This window comes from Balaenoptera physalus (assembly GCF_965194825.1).
Source record: "Balaenoptera physalus genome assembly, chromosome: 21".
Lineage (NCBI taxonomy): Eukaryota > Metazoa > Chordata > Mammalia > Artiodactyla > Balaenopteridae > Balaenoptera > Balaenoptera physalus.
In genome coordinates this window covers 14,993,741-15,020,935 of record NC_138902.1, presented here as the reverse complement: position 1 = coordinate 15,020,935, position 27,195 = coordinate 14,993,741, and the positions used below count along the sequence as shown (strand labels likewise).

General features: G+C 48.5%; 1 long non-coding RNA gene and 2 pseudogenes across 3 annotated transcripts in view; 1 reads left to right on the top strand and 2 right to left on the bottom strand.

Moving 5' to 3' along the window:
- Window positions 1-8,398: 8,398 nt before the first annotated feature.
- LOC309651548 (large ribosomal subunit protein eL39 pseudogene) lies at window positions 8,399-8,722 on the bottom strand (annotated as a pseudogene). Its single transcript has one exon. The product of its transcript is annotated as a large ribosomal subunit protein eL39 pseudogene (transcript).
- Window positions 8,723-9,574: 852 nt separating this feature from the next.
- LOC309651435 (dipeptidase 2-like) lies at window positions 9,575-13,863 on the bottom strand (annotated as a pseudogene). The gene is made up of 9 exons: window positions 13,579-13,863; window positions 13,145-13,274; window positions 12,781-12,922; window positions 12,410-12,479; window positions 12,114-12,289; window positions 11,663-11,747; window positions 10,895-10,970; window positions 10,121-10,249; window positions 9,575-10,020 (listed from the first exon to the last, which is right to left on the bottom strand). The product of its transcript is annotated as a dipeptidase 2-like (transcript).
- LOC309651456 overlaps window positions 11,067-27,195 on the top strand; it is a 95,430-nt gene continuing 79,301 nt past the window's right edge. Inside the window, exon 1 of the long non-coding RNA XR_014258138.1 lies at window positions 11,067-11,350. This is a non-coding gene — a long non-coding RNA (uncharacterized lncRNA). The remainder of the gene's footprint in view (window positions 11,351-27,195) is intronic.

Sequence of the window (27,195 nt, the reverse complement as noted above, 5' to 3'; positions counted from 1 at the left end):
TAAATTTATTTATTTATGTTTTGGCTGCATTGGGTCTTCCTTGCTGTGTGTGGGCTTTCTCTAGTTGCGGCGAGCGGGGGCTACTCTTCGTTGCGGTGCACGGGCTTCGCATTGCGGTGGCTTCTCTTGTTGCAGAGCACGGGCTCTAGGTGCATGGGCTTCAGTAGTTGTGGCATGAGGGCTCAGTAGTTGTGGCTCACTGGCTTTAGAGCGCAGGCTCAGTAGTTGTGGCTCACGGGCCTAGTTGCTCCATGGCATGTGGGATCTTCCCAGACCAGGGCTCGAACCCGTGTCCCCTGCATTGGCAGGCAGATTCTTAACCACTGTGCCACCAGGGAAGCCCAAAACCCATGCTCTTTGTACCATATTGGTTGGAACTGAGGTCTGGGCTTTAGGAGATTGGTAGCATTTTCTCATTTGTGCAAAGGTTACTTATCGAGTGCCTACCATGTGCCTATGTGCAGGCACTGTTTTAGGCACCGGAGAGCAAAGCAAAGCCCTGCTTTCCAGAGCCGACCTGGCGAGGCAACATGCCTTTAGCAATTGAGGCAAGTGTGATTCTTGCTTTGTGCATCCGGCTTTCATTGCTGAAATCACAAACCTGGCCTCCTCAAAATAAGCTTCAGGACTTAGCGCGTCCAGGCCTCCCTGACCCCCTCAGAGGACACGCGCCCCTTGCTTCAGGACAATGAATCCCGTGTGGAAGAGCCAGCACCCCAGCGACAGGCAAGAGACGCCTCAGTTTCTGGAATTAACTAGAACAAAGTCTCTCTCCTCTCTGCAGCCGATTAAAGGAGTGTGAGAAGGTAAGGAAACTGCAGATTAATTGGAGAAAAGTGTGGCTCTTAAAGATTAGGTTTTCTTGGGACTTCCCTGGTGGTCCAGTGGGCAAGACTCCACGCTCCCAGTGCAGGGGGCCCGGGTTGGATCCCTGGTCAGGGAACTAGATCCCACACGCATGCCGCAACTAAGGAGTGTGCCTGCCACAACTAAGACTCGGTGCAGCCGAAATTTAAAAAAAAAAAAAAAAAAGGTTTTCTTGAATGCACACATTCTGAAGAGTATGACTTGAATGTGTCCTTCAGGTAGAGTGGCAGAGAGGAGGTCCCATGACCAAAGTAGAGGTGCATCCCTCCTCCCCACAACTGTTCAGAGGCCAGAGCACAGGGAGACAGTTTTAAAAGGAAGACTTTGAGCTGTCATTTTGTTCTGAAGAGGGATGAAGGTTTTTAGTTTCCAGTTACGATATTCAACTCAGTGCTGCCTCCTGCTGGAAGACTCCGTTAAAACAAGGACGGGAGCATCCCTCTCAAAGTGACTCCATTCCATTCATTCCCTTAGGTGAAGAAAAGCGAAGGGTGGTGCCTGTGTTCAAACTTCTCCTAGTCCCTCCACCCCAACCTGGGAGAAGCAAGACTGCCCTCCAAAAGGACAGGCAGGACTTGGAAGTGTTAAAAGCTTCCGAGCCTCTGTAGGAGAGGTTCCGATTTGCATTGGAATCCTGGGTATAAGTGTACTTGTCACTCAGGCAATCCCCCAACTCCTGGGACAGTTTCTGCTTCTGAGCCCTCCGAGAATCACCGGAAGCCCACCCAGATCTGTGTCTCCTGGCTCCCAAGCTGAGCCTCTAACAGACGAGGGACCTCTACAGCAAGCTAGAAAGCTCTGATGTCTGACAAGAGGGGCGTTGACACCCAAATACACTGCAACCTGATGAACTTGCTACGCCTTTACTCAATTCACTGACCAGTTATGCCAGTGGACCTGGTCTGATCTGGGGAGAGAGTAGTATGACTTTCTCTCTCCGAACCTGTGTAGATGGCAGCCTAGGTTGGCCTTTTCCGGGCAAGGGGCCATCCCGCTGCCCGGGGCAAAAGAGATCTTTGTGTGCGGGCACTTTGTAGAGTGTGTGTCCTGTGGTTCATCGCCTCCACCTGTTCAGCCCTAGGTATGGAAGCGCTCCAACCACAGAGGACGTGATGGCAGCACCATTCTTCGCTGTAGTCACGATTTAACTGGGGACTTCCTTGGTGGTTCAGTGGTTAAGACTCCACACTTCCACTGCAGGGGGCACGGGTTCGATCCCAGGTCGGGGAGGTAAGATCCCGGCAAACCGTGTGATGCAGCCAAAAAAAAAATTTTATTGGAAATACCACACAACAGTGAGTGGATAGTCCCTCCGTTGCCAGAATGTCCTATTTAGCACCTCCAAGCAGAACCTTCAGGCTCCTCTATTCCTCCGGGGGACTCCAGCTTCTTCTTCCTTGCTCCGGACTTACAGCTTCCTTCACGTTCCTGCAGGGTTGAGGATGGGCCATCGGAAACAGGAGGGAGAGCTGTTGATCCTGACCCGTGAGACAGCTGGCCTGCGTGTGTGACACTCACATATGGGTGCCACACACCGTGTGTGTGACCAGAGGGGTATTTGGGTTCAGTGTGGAGGGGATAGCAGAGGACCCTGGCTCTTGGGCCTGCATCGTGAACACTTAAATCCTGGAGTAACTGCGTGACAGTTGATGGTTCACTCAGAACCTTCCTTTTGTCGAGGAGGGGAAAGAAAGGAGGTCAAGATTTTGTCTCTTGGGACTTCCCTGGCGGTCCAGGGGTTAGGACTCCGCACTTCTACTGCAGGGGGCATGGGTTCGATCCCTTGTCTGGGAACTGAGATCCCGCAAGCCGTGTGGGCCAAAAAAAAAAAAGGATTAAAAAAAGGGAATTCCCTGGTGGTCCGGTGGTTAGGATTCTGCACTTTCACTGCTGTGGCCCCGGTTCGATCCCTGGTCGGGGAACTAAAATCCTACAAGCCGTGCCAAAAAAAGATTTCGTCTCTTCCTACACCTGAATGAGGCAAGCTCACTCTCAGGTGTCCCCTACTTTGAGTCTCCTCAGATAACTGCTGTCCTCTTGACCTTCCCCAGATGGCTGGGGGTTCCTGTACCACACAGCTTCCTTTACACCCAGCTCCTCACTACAGTTCATCCCCTGCAATTCCAACAGAACAACCACCTACCACAGCCTGGTTAGGACTTGATAGGACCAGAGCAAGGGAAAATTTACCCTCACTCTTTCCCTGCCCACAGAAAGCTCTCCATGGGGACTCCCCAGAGAAACTCCCTAGGGCCTAACCCACGCATTCTAAACAGGCTCTATCACAAGCTCCCGGAAGAACGGGAGGAGGAGGGATGCATCCTGTTTGCATGCTGTGATTTAAATAAATATGGGGAGTTCCCTGGCGGTCCAGTGGTTAGGGCTCGGTGCCTTCACTGCCGAGGGCAGTGCAGTGAGGGTGTCCCTCAATCCACGCTGTGCGGCATAAATAAATAAATACTCTTCGTCCCAGTCCTAAGGCAGAGCTCCTAAGACCCTTGGAATTTCCTGTGATGAGAGTTAATACAAGTGTCTACTGGTAAGTTAACGAGGTGACTTTGTGAAATCTAAAGATGCCGGGCACAGGTCACCAGGGGAGCCAATCACATGATTAGAAGGTTGGAACTTTCGGTCCCACCCGTGACCTGAGAGGGGAGAGGGGCTGGAGACTGAACTCAATCCCCAGTGGTCAGTGATTAATCAATCATGCCTATGTAATGAAGCCTCCATCAAAACCCAGAAGGAGAGGGTTCAGAGAGCTTCCTTGCTGGTGTGCACGTGGAGATGTGGAGAGAGGGGGGTGCTGTGAGACAGCATGGAAGCGCTGCACCCTCTCCCCACACCTTGCCCTATGCATCCCTTCCATCTGGAAGTAAACTATTTCTCTGAGCTCCGTCAGCTGCTCTAGCAAGTCAATGGAACCCGAGTGGGGTGCGGGGCGTGGGAACCTCTGATCTCTACCCAGTCGGTCAGAGGCACGGGTGACAATGTGGACTTGCTATTGGCGTCTGAAGTGAGGGAGGAGGGACAGTCTTGTAGGACTGAGACCCTAACCTGTGGGAGCTGATGCCATCTCCAGGTAGACAGTGTCAGAATTAAATTGTAGGTCACCCTGAGAATTGCTTGGTGGTATGGGGGAAACCCTCTCCCCACACACTGGAATTGGTACCAGCATCAGTAGGTCCATGCCCTCGTAGCGCTCAGGATGGGACCTGAGCTTCCAACACTGTCCCTCCTCATCACCCTGCCACATCAGCGCTTCTCAAGTTTTTCTGGGCCACACCACACGGCCTGCGGGATCTTAGTTCCCCGACCAGGTGTCGAGCCTGCACCCCTTGCAGTGGAAGCGCAGGGTCTTAACCACTGGAGCACCAGGGAAGTCCCAGCGCTTCTCAACTTTAGAGGGCATCAGAATGACCTGGAGGGCTTGGTAAGGCACAGGTTGCTGGGTGGAACCCCCTGAGTTTCTGATTCTAGGTCTTGCAGTGGAGCCTGAGAATTTTCATTTCTTATTTATTTATTTATTTATCTATTTATTTATTTATTTTTAGCTGTGTTGGGTCTTCGTTTCTGTGCGAGGGCTTTCTCTAGTTCCGGCAAGCGGGGGCCACTCTTCATCGTGGTGCGCGGGCCTCTCACTATCGCGGCCTCTCTCTCTCGTTGCGGAGCACAGGCTCCAGACGCGCAGGCTCAGTAGTTGTGGCTCACGGGCCTAGTTGCTCCGCGGCATGTGGGATCTTCCCAGACCAGGGCTCGAACCCGTGTCCCCTGCATTGGCAGGCGGATTCTCAACCACTGCGCCACCAGGGAAGCCCCCTACCTCCTTTTTGTCTTTCAACCTCCAGTCCATCATTTGTTTGGGATTTATCCTAAACTTGGTGGGAAGCCATTGCAGGGTATAAACAGAGAAGTGGTGTTAGCAGAGATGCCTTTTTCAGACACCATACTGGCTATTGTAAGAGAATGGATAGGAGGGGGCAGGAGTAGATTTGGGGAGACTCATTAGGAGACTGGCTTTGTGCACAGTGGTGGCCTTGGAGATGGAGTAAAGCAGGCAGGTTAGAGTCATATTTGGAAGGTTAGTGATGGCTTGGAGGTGAATAGGAGTTAGTGATGAATTGGATGTGGGGATTGTGGGTTAAGGATGTGTAATTGGGTAAATGGAGGTTCTACTTACTGAAATGGGAAAAATTTTCTCCCCACATATTGGCCTGATAAACACCTTCTCACCCTCTAGACCTTGAATCAGAGATTCTTTCTTTTTTTATTTTATTATATTTTATTTTATTTCATTTTTATTTGGGCTGCGATGCCAGCTTGCAGAATCTTATTTCCCCAACCAGGGATTGAACCCAGGCCCCCTGAACTGGAGGCACAGGGTCCTAACCACTGGACCACCGGGGAATTCCCAGCAGAGATTTTTTTCTTTCTTTTCTTTCTTTTTTTAATATAAGTTTTAATTAATTGATCAATTAATTAATTTATTTATTTTTGGTTGCGTTGGGTTTTCGTTGCCGCGCGTGGGCTTTCTGTAGTTGCGGCGAGCAGGGACTACTCTTCGTTGCGGTGCACGGGCTTCTCACTGCAGTGGCTTCTCTTGTCGCGGAGCACGGGCTCTATGCGCGCGGGCTTCAGAAGTTGTGGCGCATGGGCTCAGTAGTGGTGGCTCGCAGGCTTAGTTGCTCCGCGGCATGTGGGATCTTCCCAGACCAGGGAGCAAACCCGTGTCCCCTGCATTGGCAGGCGGATTCTTTTTTTTTTTTTTTTTTTTAACATCTTTATTGGAGTATAATTGCTTTACAATGGTGTGTTAGTTTCTGCTGTATAACAAAGTGAATCAGCTATATGCATACGTATATCCCCATATCCCCTCCCTCTTGCGTCTCCCTCCCACCCTCCTGATCCCACCCCTCTAGGTGGTCGCAAGGCACTGAGCTGATCTCCCTGTGCTATGCAGCTGCTTCCCACTAGCTAGCTATTTTACATTTGGTATTGTATATATGTCAATGCTACTCTCTTACTTCGTCCCAGCTTACCCTTCCCCCTCCCCATGTCCTCAAGTCCATTCTCTACATCTGCGTCTTTATTCCTGCCCTGCCCCTAGGTTCATCAGAATCATTTTATTTTTTTAGATTCCATATATATGTGTTAGCATACGGTATTTGTTTTTCTCTTTCTGACTTACTTCACTCTGTATGACAGACTCTAGGTCTATCCACCTCACTACAAATAACTCAGTTTCATTTCTTTTTATGGCTGAGTAATATTCCATTGTATATATGTGCCACATCTTCTTTATCTATTCGTCTGTCGATGGACACTTAGGTTGCTTCCATGTCCTGGCTGTTGTAAACAGTGCTGGCAGGCGGATTCTGAACCACTGCACCACCAGGGAAGTCCCCAGAGATTATTTCTTAAGGGAGACCCTCCTCAACCCCCATCAGTCTCTTCCCTGCTGACATAGACTCCCACAGCCTTACGTAACTGCTCCTTCGTAGCACCATACACAGTTTTAATTTCACACATATTTGTAAGTTCCCTTTCTATAACCCTCTGTTCTATTGAACCTTTCCCTCCTGCCTCATCATTTTATCTCTAGTGCCTAACAGTGCTTGGCGTATCTTAGGGGCTCAGTAAGCGTCTGTTGAATAAATAATTGGAGACAGAGGACAAGGCTTAAGAGCGAAGGTCAAGGCTTTGTTTTCTACATGTTGAGTAGAAGATGCCCTTAAGACATCCGAGTGGGGATGTGTATTGAGCAGTTGGTGTGAGGTTGGGATGCCTTTGGAGATGATCATGGCCAATATTTTAAACCATGGGAGTGAATAAATTTGTGAGGGAGGATGTGTGAAATTAGAAGGGAAGAGGGCCCACGACTAAGCAGCAACCTCAACATGTGAGGGGAGGAGGTGAAACCAGCAAAAGAGACTGAAAAGCAGGGGTAGAGAGGAAAACTGGGAGAGTGTGCGGTCGACGAACCCAGGGAGGAGAGAGATCAAGGAAGAGGGGAAGCTCAACCATGCCATGCGCTGCTAGCAAAACAAGATTGAGGACAGGTCAGTGTCTCGTAGATTGAGCAACTTCGAGGTAATTGGTGACTTTAATCAGAGCAGTTTTGGGAGAGTGGCAGAGGGGGAGGCCAGGCCAGAGTAGGCTGAGGAATAAAAAGTTAGTACCTCTGAGAAGAGCATCCTTGGCAAGCTTTGTAGTTTTTAGAGGGGACCATGTTTGCTTAGAGTAAATAAATTAACAGTTATCTCTGGGACATGGGATTTTGATTTTCTTCGTTTTACTCCTGTTGCTCTACCTTCAAAATATTTTTAGAATGTGACCACTTCTCACCACCTCCCCTACTATCTCTCCATCCTGAGCCACCATCATCTCTGACATCGGTGACTGAAGAGCGTTCTAACTGATCTGCCTGTGTCTACCGTGGCCCCCACAGTCTGTTTTTCGTACAGCAGTCACCGTGATCATGGGGGATGTGATCAGTCATGCCACTCCTCTCCTTAAAACCCTTCACTGGCTCCTATCGTGAAGAGCTAACAAAGCCCGCAGAGCGTCCTACAGGGCCATTCGGGGTCTGACCACTGTGTCCTATCTGCTTACTGCTCTCATCCATTGTGTATCTGAATTCCATTACTCTCTTCTCCTTTCTGTGCCGCAACCACGGTGGCCTCCTTACTGTTCTTCTAACACACCAGACAAGCTCCTGCCCCAGGGTCTTTGCACTGGCCCTTTCCTCTCCTGTGCACTCTTCCACTAGATACCAACTTGGCTAACTCAAATCTCTGCTCAGATGTCATCTTCTCATTGAAGCTTATCTGGGCTTCTCTATTTAAAATTTTAACCTATGGGGATGAGGTGGGGGGGAAATGGGTGAAGGTGGTCAGAGGATACAAACTTCCAGTTACAAGACAAATACATTCTGGGATGTAATGTACAGCATGGCAACTATGGTTAACAATACTGTATTGTAACTTTTTTCTTTTTTTTCAAAAATAAATACATAAATTTATTTTTAAAAATAAAAAAAAAATATGCAGAACTTTAGTTCACAGGCCATATGAAAACAGTCAGCAGACCAGTTTGCCAATCCCTGGTTCACGTGATTCCTACTCTTTGAGGACTGGCACCATAGAATAGTATATGAATATGATTTTTATGGGACTTCCCTGGCAGTCCAGTGGTTAAGACTGCACGAGTTCGATCCTTGGTCAGGGAACTAAGACCCTGCCTGCGTCGTGGCACCACCCCCCCCCCCAACAAAAGCCTTTTATTTTAAGAAGGTGCTACCCTCAGGTATGAGGATGACACGCGCACTTCCCGTAACAGTAGGTGTAAGAGCTGCTAGTTACAGGGAGCTACTAAACAACAAAATCTAACAAACCAGTTCCTTACTTTTACTAGCCATACTTCTAAGTACCTGGTAACTAGAGAACATTTCTATCATTGAACAGTCCTGTGTTACATCTGATAGGAGGGGTATCTATTCAGTACATCATCACAAACCAGAATAATACAATAACAGTTCCAACAAAAGGTTCACATGTTTATTACTGAGCTACACAGTGAGCAGTGGTGAGGAAAGATCAAGAAAAGAGGAGAGAGCATCAAACACAGGCAGCTGTTCCAGACACTAGTGATGTTCTGATTATGTGTGCCACTTCATATGTGAGGCTCCTTATAGACCCAGCTTGGTTCTTCTCCAATGTCTTCTCTTAGAGTTGTACCTGATTTTATTACCAGTTTTCATTTGAATCCACTGGGGAATGGGACGATTCTGCTTTTGTTTCTTGGCCAGGAATCTCTTGATCCTGAAAGTCTTGTGAGAAGACATGACGAGGAGCAAATCCAACCCTCTTTTTTCTTTTTAAATTTTATTTATGCATTTATTTGTTTATTTTTGGCTGTGTCAGGTCTTCGTTGCTGCACGTGGGCTTTCTCTAGTTGCGGTGAGCGGGGGCTCCTCTTCGTTGCGGTGCGCAGGCTTCTCATTGTGGTGGCTTCTCTTGTTGCGGAGCACCGGCCCTAGGCGCGCGGGCTTCAGTAGTTGCGGCACGTGGGCTCAGTAGCTGTGGCACGCGGGCTCTAGAGCGCAGGCTCAGTAGCTGTGGCTCACGGGCTTAGTTGCTCCGCGGCATGTTGGATCTTCCCGGACCAGGGCTCGAACCCGTGTCCCCTGCATTGGCAGGTGGATCCTTAACCACTGCGCCACCAGGGAAGCCCTACGTCTCATTATTAACTCAATGTATTAACTCAATCTTGGCTATAATTAGTGCAGTTGCTATTATCATTAATGAACTGGGGGAAGATGCGGTGGTTGTCTAAGTAGCCTGAACCGATTAGAGAGGAAGTCCCTGAGGAACAGGGGAGGAGGTGTGCCCACATCCAGAGCAGTCTAACCATTGGAGGTCCACGGCCCATTAAGTAGCCTGAGATTCTGGGCTCTGTGCAAATAGGTACAAAGATCATTTGTGATCTAGGCATGTTCTCTTCTTGAGCATCTGAACCAGAATTCCCTGAAAGATCCCCAGGTGTACTCAGTGGGTCAGGATGTGGATTGAGGTGAGCTACACAGAGGGAACCGAGTAAGGTCCACACTCCTGCAACCCGAGCCACCCACTGTCTTCTTCCAGTGCTGAGCCAAGCCACCTGGGTTTCCTCAGGCCACTGCCAACAGGTCTTCCTTGAGTGTCAGGTGTCTAAACTGCAGGGTCCCCCACCAAACCCCAGTATTGGGAGCCTGCACCACAGACCCCACCACGGAGAAGGACACTCGTGCTGATTCCATTTCAAAAACACTTATTTTCAGGAAATGTTTGTGCTCGCATGCAAGGAAACTTTGTGGGGTATCTGTGGCTGCCAAAGTGACATCTGGCAGGATTAACTGGATCACCAGAGCCAAACAATGAGGCCTGGGAAGGCAGCAATAACTGTGAGGCCTGGGCCCATGTGGGGGCAAGATTTTGAGAATGACCACTTAGGTGACAAAATGGGATTCCCACGCACCGCAGCTCTGGTTAGTTTCTGGTCTGGAGCCAGATCCTCTCTCTGATGCAGACGTGGGAGGACGGAGCGGCAAGAGCTGCCCAGCTGCTCATCTGGGAACTCATCCTCCAAGGGACTCTGTCCCTCGTTCTCCTCCCGTACCTGGAGGCGGCAGTCAGCGGGCAGCACCTCTCACAGCACCCCCACGTACACCTGCTCAGACCACCTGCTCAGAGCTCCTCTTTTGCCCAGCCCAGCATACCTGTTGCACCTGTCTGAAGACCCGCCGCACGTTTCCTCGAAGCACACCCCAGAGCTCTTTCTCACTCCAGCCACGCCTCAGCAACTCCTCCTCGGGTATATGGACACGTCCTCCAGCCCCTGTGGGAACCTGTGTGGCCGCCAGCCGGCCAGCTATTGGGCCTCAGACCTGTTCCCTGGTCCTGAGACAGAACCAAAGCCCTGTGTGTCCAGGGTCCACTGAACCCCAGCCCTGGTCAGATATAGAAAATGGAGACTTGGAGAGAGTAAATGATTCACTCCTGCTCTTCATCCTTCAGAGGAAGGCCCCAAAAGCGCCTTGACTATTCGTCAAAACTCATTGAATTGTACTGTTAAGATCTATGCCTTTCACTGAATGCAATTTTTGCCTCCATTTATAAAGAGAAGAAAATCTTTTTAAGAACTGGGTTGAGCCCCCTGCATGCACAGACCCAGCTGCAGGCAGAGAGGATGGTCAGCCCAGCCCAGACCTTGCTAAGAGTCTGCTCAGAGGTCATGGGTCTGCTGGCACTGGATGGACGCAGATGCTGGGCAGATGAGCTCTGCGTGGTGTTTTATACAAATATGATGACCTAGAGTAGGGCCAAACAGGAGAGCCCAGGAAGCAGACCCTGGGAGAGGGGAGATACCAGTTGGGCCAGCACACCTGAGGCTATGGTCAAGGCCATGAGGACCACAGTGTGGTGGGCACGGTGGCTGTGAAAGCCCCACTGCTGCCCAGCCAGCCCGAGACAAGCCATGGGGAAGCACTCACCGGTCAGCCCCGTCATAATCTCCGCCAATCCCGATGAACTTGCATCCAGTGACTGCCCTGATGTGGTCGAAGTGATCTGAAGAATGGAAAGTCAGCAGTGTGGGGCTTCCAGGGCAGGGGTGGGGGTGATGACTGGCCTCTGTTGATTCCCCTTTTTGCAGCCTGTAGGCCAAACAAGCAAGTTCCTTCGTGGCCTGGCACCGAGAGTACCAACTCGAGGGCCCTGAGGTTTGATCTGAAGTGATCCCAGCTGGCTCTAGACTGGACTTCAGATTTGGAGTGGACCCCAGAGCCCCCTGTTTGGGCCATTTCCCACCCAAGATTCACCCTGCCTCCCAGTCTCCTTGAGAACCTGTGGGGGCTCCTTTCCCCGGGTGTGGAGGATGAGAGAGGAACAAGAGTACGACTGATGAAGACCCCAGAGACCTAAGGAGCTGTCCAGTCCCTTGGCCAGAGGTAGGGGCAGTGCGCTTTAGGAGCCCCTGCAGAGGCACAGTTGGGCAGCACCCGGGCTCTGTGTCTGACAGCCTCCCTGATACCCATCAGTATCGCAGTTTTGATTCCGTGGCTCCAGTTCCATATGGCACCAAGGTGCTGTGTACCGTCCATTATTGGACGGTACATTAAACCCATTATTGGGTTTTTGGGAGCTGTACCTATTGCCAACAGGTGGGTCAAACCCCTGGGGCTCTTCTGAAGTCCTCCCCAAGTTTGGACCCAGCTTCAGCTCCAAATCAGAGTTTTCAGAGAGCCCAGGGTGAGGCTCACCTGCCACAGTAGGCACGTTGGCTAACGGGTTGCACTGCAGCACCCGCACGGACAAGGGCACCATCACGATGCCACCATTCTTCTTCTGCAGGGGCGGACCGGTGGACAGTCAGCTTGGCCCCCAGCACAGCCCCCTGCCTGTTCACGCTCTCGGCCACTGTGAGGAAGGTGTTGAGGTCAGAGTCGTCTCCTCTCTGGGTTTGTGTGAATGGAGGAGCCGCAGCCCTGGTCTGGGTGGTGTCTTGGCCCTGGGTTTCCGGGTTTGGAGGAGTATCTTACCACCTAGACCCCCACCTAGGGCTCAAGAGTTCAGGGGCTGTGGACCGTGGGTTTTGGGGGCAGAAGATATTTAACCTGGGGTTTGAGGAAATTGAGGGAGAAGAGGCTCAGGTTCAGGGGCTCCCGATTTGAACCTCTTGCTTTAGGTTTGAGGGCCAGGGCAGTCTCTCACCAGAAGCTGCAGGATATCATCAGGAACATTCCGAGTGTTCTTGCACAAACCCCGGGCAGCTGAGTGGGAGAAGATGACAGGTGCCTGTGACACTTCTAGGGCTCGCCGTGCCACAGCATCGAGATATGGGACAAGTCCACCATCATGCCCAGGCGGTTCATTTCTGCCACCACCTTCTGCAGGGACAGGATGGGGAGAGGGCATCAGGGCTGCATTTACCTTGTGTGCATTTATCTGTAGGGAACAGGCGGGGCTGTACATTCATGTGGGGCAGGGTATGGAACCTGGGTCCTTACCTCGCCCAAGCCGGTCAGCTGACTGACATTGCTGTAGAAGGGGTGGATATCCTTTGCTGAGCTCTGTGCCCTGCAGGATGGCCAGGAGGCAGTCTGACTGGTGGCCATGACTTGGCTACAAGAGCCTAGAAAGAGGTTCTGTGGAACCGTCTACACCTGTAACTCCCTGGTGCAAGAGGAGGGACCCAAACTGGGCTGTGCCTGGCAGTAGGAGGGCCCTTCTGGGAATTCAGTCTTGTTCTGCAAACCTCCATTCCCCTCCCCACCCCAGGTTCAGGGCCGGATCCCAGGGGTAAACTTGCTATGGGCCCCAGCGTGATCTTGGGCAGATCCCTGCCTCACTGGGCCCTTACCATCTGCACTGCGCTCACCAGGGTGTATTCCAGGTGTGGGTGAGTGTCATGTAGCGCACACCCAGCGCACAGAAGGTACGCAAGATGGAGAGGCTACTGTCCAGTGAGTGGCCGCCCTCCACACCAATGAGGCAAGCCAACTTCCGGGTATTGTTGAGAGCTGGGGGCAGGTAGGTCAGATGATCATTTTCAGAGGCAGGGGTAGCTTACTGAAGTCCCTAGCACCTACCACCACCAGTCTGTTTACCTTTTCTTTTTTTTTTTTGGCCGTGCCGCGCAGCATGAGGGCTCTTAGTTCCCCCACCGGGGCTCAAACCCGAGCCCCCTGCAGTGGAAGCGTGGAGTCTTAACCTCTGAACTACCAGGGAAGTCCCCCGTCTACCTTTAACTGAGGTCACAAGCTCCAGCTCAGAATAGGAGGTGCACATGAGGCGGATGAGGTCAATTTGCTGCAGGGTGAGGCGCACAGCATCCCGTTCGTGGGTCTGGCATGGGACGTAGGCTGACCAGAACTGAGGGAAGGCCAGGGCTTGGTTTGGGCTTTGGAACTCCTTGGGCTTCTCATAGCCTCCTCAGCTGGCACAGCACTCACTGTGCCCAGAAGTCACATGGAATGCGTTGCTGTTTCTGTGGTACTTGGATGCCCGTCAGGTTGGCTCACTGTGACCCCTGTAGCCCCCAGCATCCATGGCATGGCACTTTCTAGGCCACTATGGTAACTTAGTTCCAATGTGACTAAGCTGTGGTCTCTGAGGCCCCCAAACTGCCCCACATTCCCCAGCAGCCATGGTGGCACCTTGTGTGTCCCTTTGGTACCTGGGCACCCACGAGACCGTCTTTCAGCCTGTCCAAGCTGGCCTGGCCGTGGCTGAAATTGCACAGATTAACATCCTGGAGGCCATTGTGGTAAAACTGCCTCAGGACCAGGGGCATGTCGTTGTGGCTGGAGGGAGGTCAAGGCAAATGGGTGGGCTCCCTAGGTCTTGGGATCAGGCAGGACACATTGCCTGGCCTGGGCCAGCCGGGGGGTCCCCCACCTCCCACTGTCACACAGACTACACTAGGAGCAGCTGAGGCCTGGGCTGAGGGCTTCCCACCAGGGAGGGGTGACAGAGAAGGGGAAGGGCGTCCATAGGTGATGGAGAGGCCATCCAGGGGTGGTGTGAGGGGGTCTCCCCGCTAGCTCTGCATGCTCCGGACCTCCTCCCCTGCCCGGGGCCAGGCTAGGCCCCCGCCGGCCCCCGCCAGCCCGCACACACTGCAGCCCCCCGTCCGCAAGCGGGAAGTCCCGCCTCAGGGCCCGCGTGCGCTCCCGCGGACTCGGGGTGCTGGAGGTGCCCGGCGTGGTCTGGACGCGGGTTCCCGGCCGCAGCAGCAGACACAGCAGAGGCCGCTGGCTGAGTGCGCGGGGACCTTCGAGGCCCCCGGGCTGCAAGCTGCGCAGGGCCAGGCAGGTGGGCAGAGGCGGGTGTGAGAGGGGCGGGCGATGGGGTTCTGCCCGTCGACACAGGCCACCCAGCGGCGCGGCCTCGCGAGGGGGGCGGGGTGAGGGAGGGGATACAGAGTCACAGGGCCCTGCGAGCCGTGTGCGGAGAGCCGCGATCCGCGAAGCCCGGCAGCCCCGGGGCGGCACTGCCCTCCCGCCCCCTGCGCAGAGGCAGCTCCCGCGGGCTAAGCTGGCCTCTGCTGAGAGCCCACTCGCCTCCCGTCGCGGGTTCCCTCCGCCCCTGCGCCTCTTCCCACTCCCGCTGCTCCGAGGGGGCGCCCTAGGTTGCTCTCCCCCGCCTCTCACCTTCCTGGCCAAGCTGGGCCGCTTCTCTCAGAGGGCCACCCTCAGCCCGAGGCCTCCCGGGAGCGCACCTCATCCCCATCTGCCTGCAGCCGGCCCCGCGCACTCCGAGGGCTGCGTGCGGGCGTCTCTGCGGCCACAGGTGCTCTGGGCTCCCGGTGTCCCGGTACGGGGCCCTGTGGGCTGGTGTGGGGGAAGAGAGAGTTTCTGGAAATGGGGGGGTAACCTTGTGAGCTCTGGATTCAGGAAGGGGCCCTCTGCCCCCGACCTTCTCTCTTCACCTACTTGACTCCCCAGCCTGCATGACCATTCTCTGGGGACTTCAACCAGCACCCGGGAACTCTCAGGACCCCCCCCCCCCACCACTTCTGTCAGCCAGCATGGGCATGGCTGTTAAAGCCAGCACAGACTCCCAGCAGCTGGCAGGGACGGCTGAGGACCCTCCTGCCCTTGCCTTTGTGGGGTCCCAGTCTAATCCCCGCTCCACCTGACTCCATCCTGATTTCACCCCACTCTTGGTTTCTGTATTTGGAAAAAAAACCACTTTTCCATGAGCTCACTCTTTAGACATGCCCCTTCCTCATCACTTCAGGGGAGCTCCTGTACACAGCCCTACTTCTTTTCTTTAAGAGTATTTAATCATTTATTTATTTATTTATTTTTAAAATTTTTATTAGAGTTGAGTTACAATGTTGTGTTACTTTCTGCTGTACAGCAAAGTGAGCCAGTTGTACCTATACAAATATCCACTTTTTTTTTTTCAAATATCCACTTTTTTAAGGTTTTTGCCCATATAGGTCATTACAGAGTATTGAGTAGAGTTCCCTGTGCTATACAGTAGGTCCTTATTAGTTATCTATTTTACATATAGTAGTGTGTATTTGTCAATCCCTTCTTTAGGACCAAATTCCATGCTGGTCCCCCTAGGGGAGGCCCTGGAGGCTAGTGATTTGCAGGGAACATTGCTGACTTGGTTTTTAAGTTCTGAGTTTAACCCCATTTTGACCTTGTCTTTAAGAGAATATTCCCTTGGAATGACTGTCACAGTAAATGTCCTGATTCTGTACTTCATTCCCAAATGAAACTGGGTCAAGTGTCGTACTGAAGATCTCCTCTTATATGAGCAGGAAGGAGTGGCTCATCAGATGGGAATAAGCTCTATGGAGGTACTGACCTCTGAGAAGGGCCTCTTTATGCTAGGCTGCAGAATCATGATGGGAATGATGAAGTGGGTCTACATGGGCCTGGTTAAACATGGCTGGGAAACATCTTTTTCTTGAGATCCACAACACACTTTCATAGTAGAGTGGAAGAAAGATTTGGAGAAATAAGACTGTATTTCAAATAGCAATAGTGGCCCTTCCTGCCTGGGTGAACCTGGACGATTTACAGAATGTCACTCCACCTCAATTTTTTTCACCTTAACATGGTGTATTAGTTTCTGCGGGCTGCTGTAACAAAGTACCCAAAAGTAGGTGGTTTAAGACAACAGAATTTATTGTCTCACAGTTCTGGAGGCTGGAAGTCTGAAATCAAGGTGTGTCAGGGCAATGCTCCCTCCGAAGGCTCTCGGGAAAATCCTTCCTCACCTCTCCCAGCTTCTGGAGGTCGCTAGCTGTCCTTGGGGTTCCTTGTCTTGTAGCTGCTTCACTCCAGTCACATGGCCTGTGTGTCTTCACATCATCTTCCCTCTGTGTGTATCAGTTTCTGTGACCAAACTTCTTTTTACAAGGACACCTATCATATTGGATTAAGGCCCATCTTAATGACCTCATTTTAACTTGATGACCTCTGCAAAGACCCTGTTTCCAAATCAGCTCACATTCTGAGGTCCTGGGGGTTCGAACATCAACATCGCTTTTTGAGGGGACACGATTCAGCCCGTAATACATAGGAATAATATTTACCCTATAGGCAACCATCTAGCATGGATGTGAACCCCATAAAGGAGAGATATTATATGATGATGATCACAGGAAGGGTGATTTAAAGTGATTAAATCTTCAAAGTCATTCACTTCTTCACTCATTATTTCCACAGACACTTACTGAAAGCTGTGTGCCAGGCGCCAGGGACCAACCTTTTTTTCTTGGTTCCCACCTGGCTCCTGCCTTGGTCCCAGTTTCCCCCAGTCCCTGGCATTGGCTCCCTCTCCGCTGTGTAATCTCCTTCCTGCCTGGGTGGCCCAAGGGCTGGACCAGGCCTCCAGCTACAGACCCTCGGCTCTGCCACCAGCACCAAGGCTGCCTTGCTTCCCCAGCCCTGTTCTTCCTGCTCTGTCTTCCTGACCTCCCAGGCTCGAAGCCCTGACTTCATTCTCCCCACCAGGGCCTTGCTTCTGCATGTTATCCCTGCCAAGGCGGTGATTTGACAGGAACTGAAGCCCTTAGCTGGAAACAGCCCTGGGGACTTTCTCTAGTCTGGGAGAGTTTGCATCCTCTCCCTTCTCCATCCACGTTTTGTCCTCCTCTCCTTCTCTTCTGGCTCCCAGCCTAAGCTTTCCACATGCCCTGCAGAGCACCTGGCCATACTCAATCCCTGTGCAGATCTCAGGTGTTTAAGGATTGCAAGGAGGAGGCTACAGACACACACACACACACACACACACACACACACACACACACACACACACACACACACACACACACACACACACACACACACACTATACGTTCCCAACCTATTTAATTAGGAATTTTCCTCTTAAAGCAAGTAAGGCAGTTTATGTAGGAGCAGAGGCAACACACCTTGGGGTGGTTTTTCCTTGGAGCTGGGGTTTTAACAGGACATGCAGCTGCTGGTGACACTTTCCCCTCCAGAATTAAGAAAGCAGGTGGATTCTTCTTAAGCCGCTGCCGTTTTGTATACAGGGCTTACATTACCTTCCCGGAGGAACTTATATTAACAATGCACTCACTGGCTACATATTAGGATCACCTGGGGGGTGGGAGGTAAATACCCCCAAATACCCAGGTTTCTGGGTATATAGAGTCAACAGGTCTTTGACAAAGGAGCAAATGTAATTCAGCTGCGGAAGGATAGTCTTTTCAATAAATGGTGTTGGGACATCTGGATATACACATGCAAAAAAAATTAAAATTAAGAGAAAGAATCTACACACAGACCTTGTACCCGTCACAAAACTTACCTGAAAATGGACCATCGTCCCAAATGTAGAATGCAACACTGTAAACATCCTAGAAGGCAACGCAGGAGGAAAATCTAGGTGATCTTAGGTTCAGTGATGACTTTTAGATACAATACCAAAAGCACAATCCATGAAAGGAAAAAATGATAAGTTGGACTTCATTAAAATGAAAAACTTCTGTTCTGCAACAGATACTGTTCAGAGAATGAAACAACAAGCCACAGACTGGGAGAAAATACTTGCAAAACACGTATCTGATAATGGGCTAGTATCCAAAATACACAAAGAACTTTCAAAACTCAGCAATAAGAAACAAGCAACCGAATTTAAAAATGGGCAAAAGACATGAACACACACTTCACCAAAGAAGACTTACGTACTTATGGGAAATAAGAACATGAAAAGATGCTCAACATCCTATGTCACGAGGAAGCTGCAAATTAAAACAACAATGAGATGCATATATACCTACTGGAATGGCCAAAATCCAACACCCTGACAACATCAAATGCTGGCAAGGATGTGGAGCAACAGGAACTCTCATTCATTGCTGGTGGGAATGCAACATGGTGCAGCCACTTTGGAAAACAGTTTGGCAGTTTCGTACAAAATGAGACATACTCTTAGCACACAGTCCAGCAGTCATACTCCTTGCAATTCACCCAAATGCGTTCAAAACTTATGTCCACACAAAAACCTGTACACAGGTGTTTATAACAGCTTTCTTCATAGTTGCCAAAACTTGGAAGCAACCACGATGTCCTTCAATAGGTGAATGGGCAAACAAACTGCTCTACATCCATACAACAGGATATTATTCAACTAGACAAAGAAATGAGCTATCAAGCCATGAAAAGGTGTGGAAGAATCTTAAATGTATATTGCTAAGTGTAAGAAGACAATCTGAAAAGGCTACAGACTGTATGATTCCAAGTATAATTTTCATAAACGTGGAAATTATGAAGACAATAGAAAGATCTATGGTTGCCAGGGGTGAGGGGGCAGGGAATGATGAATAGGTGAAGCACAGGGGGTGTTTAGAGCAGTGGAACTATTCTGTGTGACTCTGGAATGGTGGATACATGTCATTAATACACTTGCTAAAATCCATGAAATGTACAACACCAGGAGTGAACCCTAATGTAAACTATGGACTTTAGCGAATAGTAACATGTCAATATTGGCACATCAATTGTAACACATGTACCACACTAGTGCAAGATGTTACCAATAGGGGAAACTTTTTAAAAAGCAAGGAGGGTCAAGGCATATAGATAACAGAGCAAAAGCAAAGTGGGGAACAGTGCATGCTACACTTTCATTTTATGTATAAATATATATGATTTCTTGTCGGTTTTAAAATGATCTCTGGAAGTTGCCTCTGAGAGAAGTGAGTGGCTGAGGACAGGGCTTGGATGGAGACTTACTGTACTGTCCTTGTGTACATTTTAAAATCTATGCCTTACACATGTAATCTCTCTTCAAAAATAAATAAGATTAAAAAAAAAACGAAGACAGAAGAAAACAACACAGATACCCAGACTGTATCCCAGATTAGTGTAATCGGTATCTCTGGGAGTGAAGTCAAGGCATGAATAGTTTCTAAAGCCCCTCCAGGTATTCAGGAGAGAACCACGGCTTTAGAGGACAGTTTGCAAACATGGGGCTCCCCTGGTTCTTGCACCAAACTCCTCAGCAGGGCCAAACTCCCATGGGTGTGGACAGATAAAGCAGGGTCAGTGCCCAGGTGTCTCTCAACCTTAGCTCACCCCCAGTGTCTAGTTGTCTGGAAACCCATTTCCCCAGGGATACCAGTCAGCGCCCTCTCCCTGGTTTAATTCAAGTTTACCAGATGAGTTTCAAAAGCAATGCACATCGCTTTCCTTGCAGCTAGCTATGTTAATTACAGAGACTTCTGAGTCTCTGGGGAGGCAATTGCTCAGAGTTCAGCTCTTGAGTCTGTCAATTTCATCTTTCATTTCCTTTGCTCTCTCCCAAGGGGCTGGGAGCTGTGACCTCCAGGCACTGGCAATGGAAGCAGCACAGCATGGCTGGTAAAAGCACCACTCAGACTGCCTCAGATTTGCATCCCAGCTGCCGCTTGCCAGCTTGTCTTTAAGGAGCCCAGCTTTCTCACTGGGGTTAAGCTGGCAGCACCACCACGCTAAATTCAGCAAGAGTTCTAGGGCAGTATGGGCAATAACTGCATTTCCCATAATCTGAGATATTGTATGTGAAAGCTCACTAACAATTGTGTTTTTTAATTAAAAAATAAAAGTAAACTCTACCCCGCGGTCCAGGCTCCAGGCCAGGTAGTGAGGGTACAAAGAGAAGAAAAACTCCATCCCTCCCCTTCCCTCCTTCTACCTCCTTTCAGTCTATTCCCACGTGAAAAGCCAACATGGAACCAAAGTTAACGAAGAGCTGAAGAACTAATTAGGCAGGTTTCAAAGAAAAATTGGGATAATTACGAAAATGATGTCTGTTTGCTCCTTTTCTGTTCCCACCCTCAGCTTGTTTACCTTCTGCCCACCCTTCCCTTCCTTCCTCCCCCTGTTTATACAAGTGCTTCCTTATCGGGTTGACATTCCCCATCTCAAAGATGATGAGAGGAATTGATTGGGAAATCTGTTCTGCATTTTGTGTGCATCCTGTCCAAACTATTGTGTTTGAAAACGCTTGTGCTGTTTAATCTAATTTGCCCTTCTTAGGAGCGAGGAGGTTTACTAATGTCAGGAGGCAAAAATCACATGCAAATCTATTCAGACTGCGCAGAGTCATTGCTGTGACACCGGCCCTGCGGAAAGCAGCTGTGAACACAATTGAAGACATGCTTCCTGGGGCTCCAGAGTGTGCCAGGTTCTAATCATGCCGGACGATGCGCTGAACACGAGGATGAGGCCCTTGGCCACCGCCCTCCAGGAACTGACCGTCCGGCAGAGGGCGCTGCCGTAACCCTAATATTGTCTTAGCAGCATCCTTACCTCCACCTGCATGAAATCGCAGCCCTTCCAAGCCAGTAACCCTTGTCTTCTGCTTGCAGGAAACATAGGCTCGGGGAGACACCTCTGCTGTCCGTGGTCACTCAGCACATAGTTGGATCACTGACAGTAGATTCCAGGGCTGAGAGTATTGCTCCTGTTGGGTAAGGAAAGATCAGTTGAGAAACTCTTCACACTCTACAAGCCATCCTCACTCAAGGGCTAGAGGGGCTAGATTGGTCTATATTGACTGAATACCCGTAATAGGAAACTAATGAGGTCAGATCCCCTGTTTTGATTTTCAGATACGCTTGTGTTGAACACAGTTGTCAGAGAAGAGGGTGGAAATGAGGAGGCGGCCTTGCCCCTGAGAACCTGAAAAAAGACTTTAATGACCAGAAAACAGTCACACCCATTGTTCAGCAGCTCAGCATTCTTTCCCCTTTGTTCCCTGTTTAGCAACAACAGCCAAAGTTAACGCCATGCAGGATGAAGGACCTGTTGTGGGTTTGGGATCAACCAAGTTTGCACTGATGACTTTGGACTCTAGTTAGTTTGAAATCCGGGTTCATCCTGCTAACAGCATCCACAGTTCTTTTTTTTTTTTTTTTTTTTTTTTGCATCCACAGTTCTTGACTTGAACTGAAGCATCTCCCTCTGAGCTGCAGAGGCAGCTGGCTGACCTTGAGGAAGCTCTGGGCGCTGTGAGTGGATTACAAGACTCATGTTATTTTTGTGTTAAGACTCTACTAAAGCATTGTTTCAGGGGAAATGCAAGGGGGAAGAAGATGTTTGTGCAGGTGTGGGGACAGTGATTTTTTTTCTAAAATTTCAGCTGCCCGAAATCACTTTGGATCACACCCAAGGCCAGGGTAATTCCTCACCCTCTCTCCTTGCCCCTCAAACCAGCTGTAAACCTCCAGCCTTTCCGTGGGACGCTTGAAAGTTGGAGCAAAGCCTTCTGGGATCCTAGTCTCTGTTCTGCAGCTTGCTGAGCTCCAAGCATCAATCTAGTGGATAGTTTAACATTTGGAAAGAAGGTTGGTTGTTTTTTTTTTTTTTAATTTTGTGTTTTACGGTGGACTGGAAAACATCAATTGTTTTGAAGGAACATCATAGCTTTGGGAGAATAATACTTAGGGGATGACAAATTCCTCTCTTAACACTACCTTCTCCTGCCCCAAAGCACACACTCTCCTGCTTTCTCCTGCCTCACTGACGTCCATTAGTCAGATGGGAAGGACGGACCCCCCCAAAATATTTTTCAACAGTGCCTGGGAGATTGGCTTCTTTTCACTTTTGTTCTTGTTCTAAAGGCCCACAGAGTAATGAAAAATTCTAAAAATGCTTCCATTGTTTGGATGTTGATGGCTTCTCTATTTCCTGGCCTTCATTCACCATCTCCTTTTCTTACACCAAAATTAAGTCTCCGAAATGGAAAATATTTGAGCTGTTGATGGAGAATAAATACTGACTGTTGCAGACACCTTCCAAATTTTTTGCATATTTGAGTCATATACAGTAAGAGAAAATGAATATAAGTCTGGTGCCAGGGAAGAATAAAGAGGCACACATGTCTTAGTCTGCCCAGGGCTGAGGTAGTTTGTGCCTATTGGCTCAGCACCCAGTTTGGTTTAGTGTTTGTGGGATTCTTCATTTTTAAATGAAATGTTATTATCAATAGTTCTGTTGAAATAAGCCTGGGTGGCTTTGGTAGAACTCCCTTTGGTGGTTCCCACTTTGCCGTGACCTTACTGGTTAGCGTATGAGATGCATGTGCGGTGGTTTTATCTGGGAGATGACCAGCAACCACTCAGCTCTCTTTTCCCAGCTCTTCCAGTTGAAAGACACCAACACCTTTCTTGGAGGAACTGATAGATGAAGTCCTCTCAGACACGAGCTGCTAAGGACAGCAAATCCTCCAATCACAGGTGGTGCTGGGACAGGTATTTGTCACTCCTGTACCTGTGGGTCCACTTGGTGCATCAGCCACTTGCACTCATACCTGTGCTGTGGCCCAGATGCAGGAAGCCTCTAGGCCACCATTGGCTTGTGGGAAAACACCAGAAATTATGGGCTGGGTGTAGGTGAAATATGTGTGGGAAATAGAGGCTGAAGCATAGACAGCATGTCATCTATACTCCAGCTACACTGATTTTGTCATTAATCTTATGGAGTCATGTAACTATTTATTTAGTTTATTTTGGAGTGATTTTATTTTGCAATTGCGTTTACCATTTGCAAAAATGAGCTGAAAAATTAAGTATAGTTCACCAACACCAATTCTGTTCAACACTGTACTGGAGCTACTAGCCAGTAAAATAAAGCAAGAATACAAAATAAAATGTATAAGGACTGGAAATAAGGAAGAAGAAATTATTCCTAGATGATATGTTTATGTAATAGAAAACTCAGAATAATAATCTTCACAGAAATTTAAGATAAATACGTTTACCAAGGTTAACAGATGCAAAGTCAATGTAGGAAAATTAATTTCACTTCTATATCCCAGTAACAAACAGGTGGAAAATGAAATCTGAAAAAAAAGATACCATTTAAAATAGCATGAAACAAATCAAGTACTTAGGAATATATCTCACAAAAATGTGTCAAATTTCTATACATCACACTCTACAGTAATAGTGAGATGAATTAAAGGCAATCTAAATAGATGAAGGAATATATTAATTCCTATATTAGAAAACTTAAGTTTTATCAAGATATCAGTTCTTTCCCAATTAATGCAATCCTTATAAAGATCACAATGGTTGTTAAAAAAAATTGTGTATTTAATAGAAAATGAAGTATGTACTAAATTTCTGTTTCTTCAGAAAGCTGATCATCATCAACATCAACAACATGTAATGTGCACAGAATATTTGCTGGCCTTCGCTGTCCACCCTGGGGGGCTCGGCAGTGTCAGTGACCAGGTCCCCCCGGCCCCCCAAACCCAGAGAACTCAAATCTGGTAGAGAAACGTCAACATCTACCTGAGAAGTTACTCCAGGAGTTATTTTAAGAAGGCTATATGCAGCTTTAGAAAGCATGTTTTAAACTTATTCTGAAGAATATTACTTTTTGTTTATAACAATGACTTTATTTACATCATTTATAGCTTCTAAGTTAATTCCACTCATTAAAATTTTAAAAAATTTAAACAGCTTTAGTGAGGTATAATTGATATACAATAAACTGCACATATTTAATATATACAACTTGATGAGTTTGGACTCACGCATACACCCATGAAACCATCACCACGATCAAGATAAAAGACGTATATCGTTACTTCCAAAAGTTTCCTTTTGTGTGTGTGTGTGTGTGTGTGGTAAGAACACTTAACCTGAGATCTACCCTCTTAACAAATGTTGGAGTGTGTGATGCAGTATTGCTGACTCTAGGTCTCTAGAATCAATCATCCTGAATCTCAGGTTCTCCTGGTGCATACAAAACATGAAGCCATAGCTGTTGACATGTGGGTTCCATTAAGAGAACTCCTCCCACAGCTAAGTGATGCCAGTTTTATAAAATGTCATCAGATACTCCAAGTAGGAAAATCAATTAATCCCCATAATAGCTTGATTCTTTGTCCAATTCATGACAACAGAGTAAAGCTTTTAGAAGTTCGTTTTCTTAAAGGCAAAATCTAGCCATTGTTGTGAACGCTATTATGAATGTCGTTATAAAGTTCAATATTGAAGAGAAAATTATTGTTTTTACAGAGATAATATAAACAAGGTCTGCGAGAACACAGTTTTGTGGTAAAACCAGTGTTTTTAATTAAGAAAATTATGGAGCAGAAATATACTTCGAATTGGTTGCAGTGCACTAAAAATTCATAATTGTGTCCAAAAAGCTCTTGATATTCTACCAATCACAGTAGAGGCCAGAGGTGTTGCTGTTTATGACTATTTTCAGATATACACAGAATAACTGAAATACAAAATTTTTTGATGAAGTTAATGTTGAATTCCTTCCAAAATAGTTTGACATTGGTAGTATGTGCTTTCTTTTTTTCATTATTTGCCACCAATTGGACTTTAGAAATATCTGAACCTTTGTGAATTAAGCTATATGATGATTTGGATATTTTTGGAAATAAGTCCTCTAAACTGTAGTCACATTTTGTTCAAAAGGTGTTGAAAATCTTTAATGAAAATATGCAATAAACAGAACACCGAAAAACTTTAATTAAGCTTTGAAACTTTTAGCAGATTGTAATGTTGTGATTTTGAAGGCAAAGTTTGCAAACTGGAAACCACTGAAGTTTATCTCCATAAAGCAAGGAGAAATGAATAAATCAAACAGTGTGACTGCAAATGGTGACTAAGAGTGAATGCTGATATTCTCTGATTTCACTGTGAAATAGCTCAATTTGTTGAGCTTCTATTTTTAATGGAAACGTATGTATTCGGTACCAGAATAGAACAACATTGACGAGACCTACAACTTGGCAGCATTTAAATATAGTCAAAAGTTCAAAAAGACGGGGCAATTTATTTGCTGTTTTGTCTTACTGGAGTATGTGTCAAAGAAAGCTTCTCTGAATGGGAGCAAAAAAAGTGTGAAAATATTTGGGTTGAAATGTTTATACATTTCAATGTGAGAAAAGTTAGAATCAAGACTACCCTTCATTTAGTAGAATTTGTTGTTGGAGATAGTTTTTCTTAAATAAAAATATTGTGGTTTACAGAGAAGAGGCAATTGAATGTATCAACATTTTCATATCATTAATTATAAACTGCAACTTTGAGGTGATTGCAGACAATTTTATGGAAGAATTAAAATTAAGATCAATTTGAAAAAACAAGGTCAGAAATACATAGTGATGTGCAATTTGATACAAATGCATTTTACCAGCTAACTTAAGTGTGTGTCAGGGGCTCTGGGCTGAACTATCTCGTGAGAGGGGGTGAGGGCTTTGCATGGGGGTATCTTGTGCAAAGGGCTCTCTTGGTGCAGCAGAGCTGACCCTCCTGGCAGGGGAGAAACAAACGTGTCCCACCCACCCCCTGGGATGTCAACAAATCCCCGCCAAGACACCTGTAAAACGCTCCTCCTGTGCCCTAAGCTACTGCATTTCCCCAAAATGAGTTTGGAAACGCTCTCATGATTCATTCAAGACTTTTAAGAATGTTCTAAACTGACCTTCAGAGCCCAGGAGAAGAGTTCCTGCTACTGATCAGGAAGAACAGAGTACTTTCATTGTAACACTGGGAGCCAGGTATGACGCGGGGCGTGTACATTATGGCAGCTTGAAGGTAGAAAAGGAAATGCTCCATTTTTGAAATAGCTGGGCCCCTTCATTCAATTTTTTTTTTAAATGAATTTATTTTATTTATTTGGCTACGTTGGGTCTTCGTTTCTGCACGCGGGCTTTCTCTAGTTGCGGCGAGCGGGGGCTACTCTCCGTTGTGGTGCGCAGGCTTCTCATTGCGATGGCGTCTCTTGTTGCAGAGCACGGGCTCTAGGCGCACGGGCTTCAGTAGTGGTAGCACACGGGCTTCAGTCGTTATGGCATGCGGGCTCAGTAGTTGTGGCGCACGGGCTTAGTTGCTCCATGGCATGTGGGAACTTCCCGGACCAGAGCTCGAACCCGTGTCCCCTGCATTGGCAGGCGGATTCCTAAACACTGTGCCACCAGGGAAGCCCCCTTCATTCAATTTTGATATTTCTGGCAACTGGGGAGGATGATGATGATTGGTCCAGCTGGGCTGGGGAGACGACTGACAACTTCATCTCCTTGTAGAAATGGAGCTTGTTTGAGTTGAGAGCAGAAAGCAGATCAGTCGAGTCCCTGAATTTCCAGTTGAGGCAGTGGAGCCCAGGAGGAGAAAAGTGACCTTCTGAAAGTCCCACGGTCAGGGTCAGGTCAGGCTCAACATTCCTGCCCCTAGACCAGGGCCACGTCCTCTTGACAATGCAAGTCTCTACGTCATTGCTCTCCTCTTTAGTACCAAGAATGCACTTGATCTCCGAGGAGTGGTTACCCTCAACTCCAGTTTACTGGATTCCTGCACCCTCTCACCCTTGTCCCCAAAGAGGAAGCGTTGCTTGGATGGGAGGAGGGTGGCGCTCTGTGGTGCTTGGCTGGGAGGAGGGGGGCGCTCTGCGGTGCTTGGATGGGAGGAGGGTGGCGCTCTGCGGTGCTTGGATGGGAGGAGGGGGGCGCTCTGCGGTGCTTGGATGGGAGGAGGGGGGCGCTCTGCGGTGCTTGGATGGAAGGAGGGTGGCGCTCTGTGGTGCTTGGATGGGAGGAGGGTGGCGCTTGGATGGGAGAAGGGGGGCGCTCTGTGGTGCTGGGATGGCGTCTGTCTTGGCTCCTGAGCCCCTCTGCTCTCGTGACTTCCCTGGTTGCTCCTGCGCCATGTGGTTGTTGTTGCTTTCTTATCTCGTTCGTAGGTTCCACGTTTTGTCCACGCCCCTTATACATTCCATTCCTTTGGGTGATCTCATACCTCCCATGTCCTTATCAATCACTTACACCCTGATGATACCCACATTAATATCTCCAG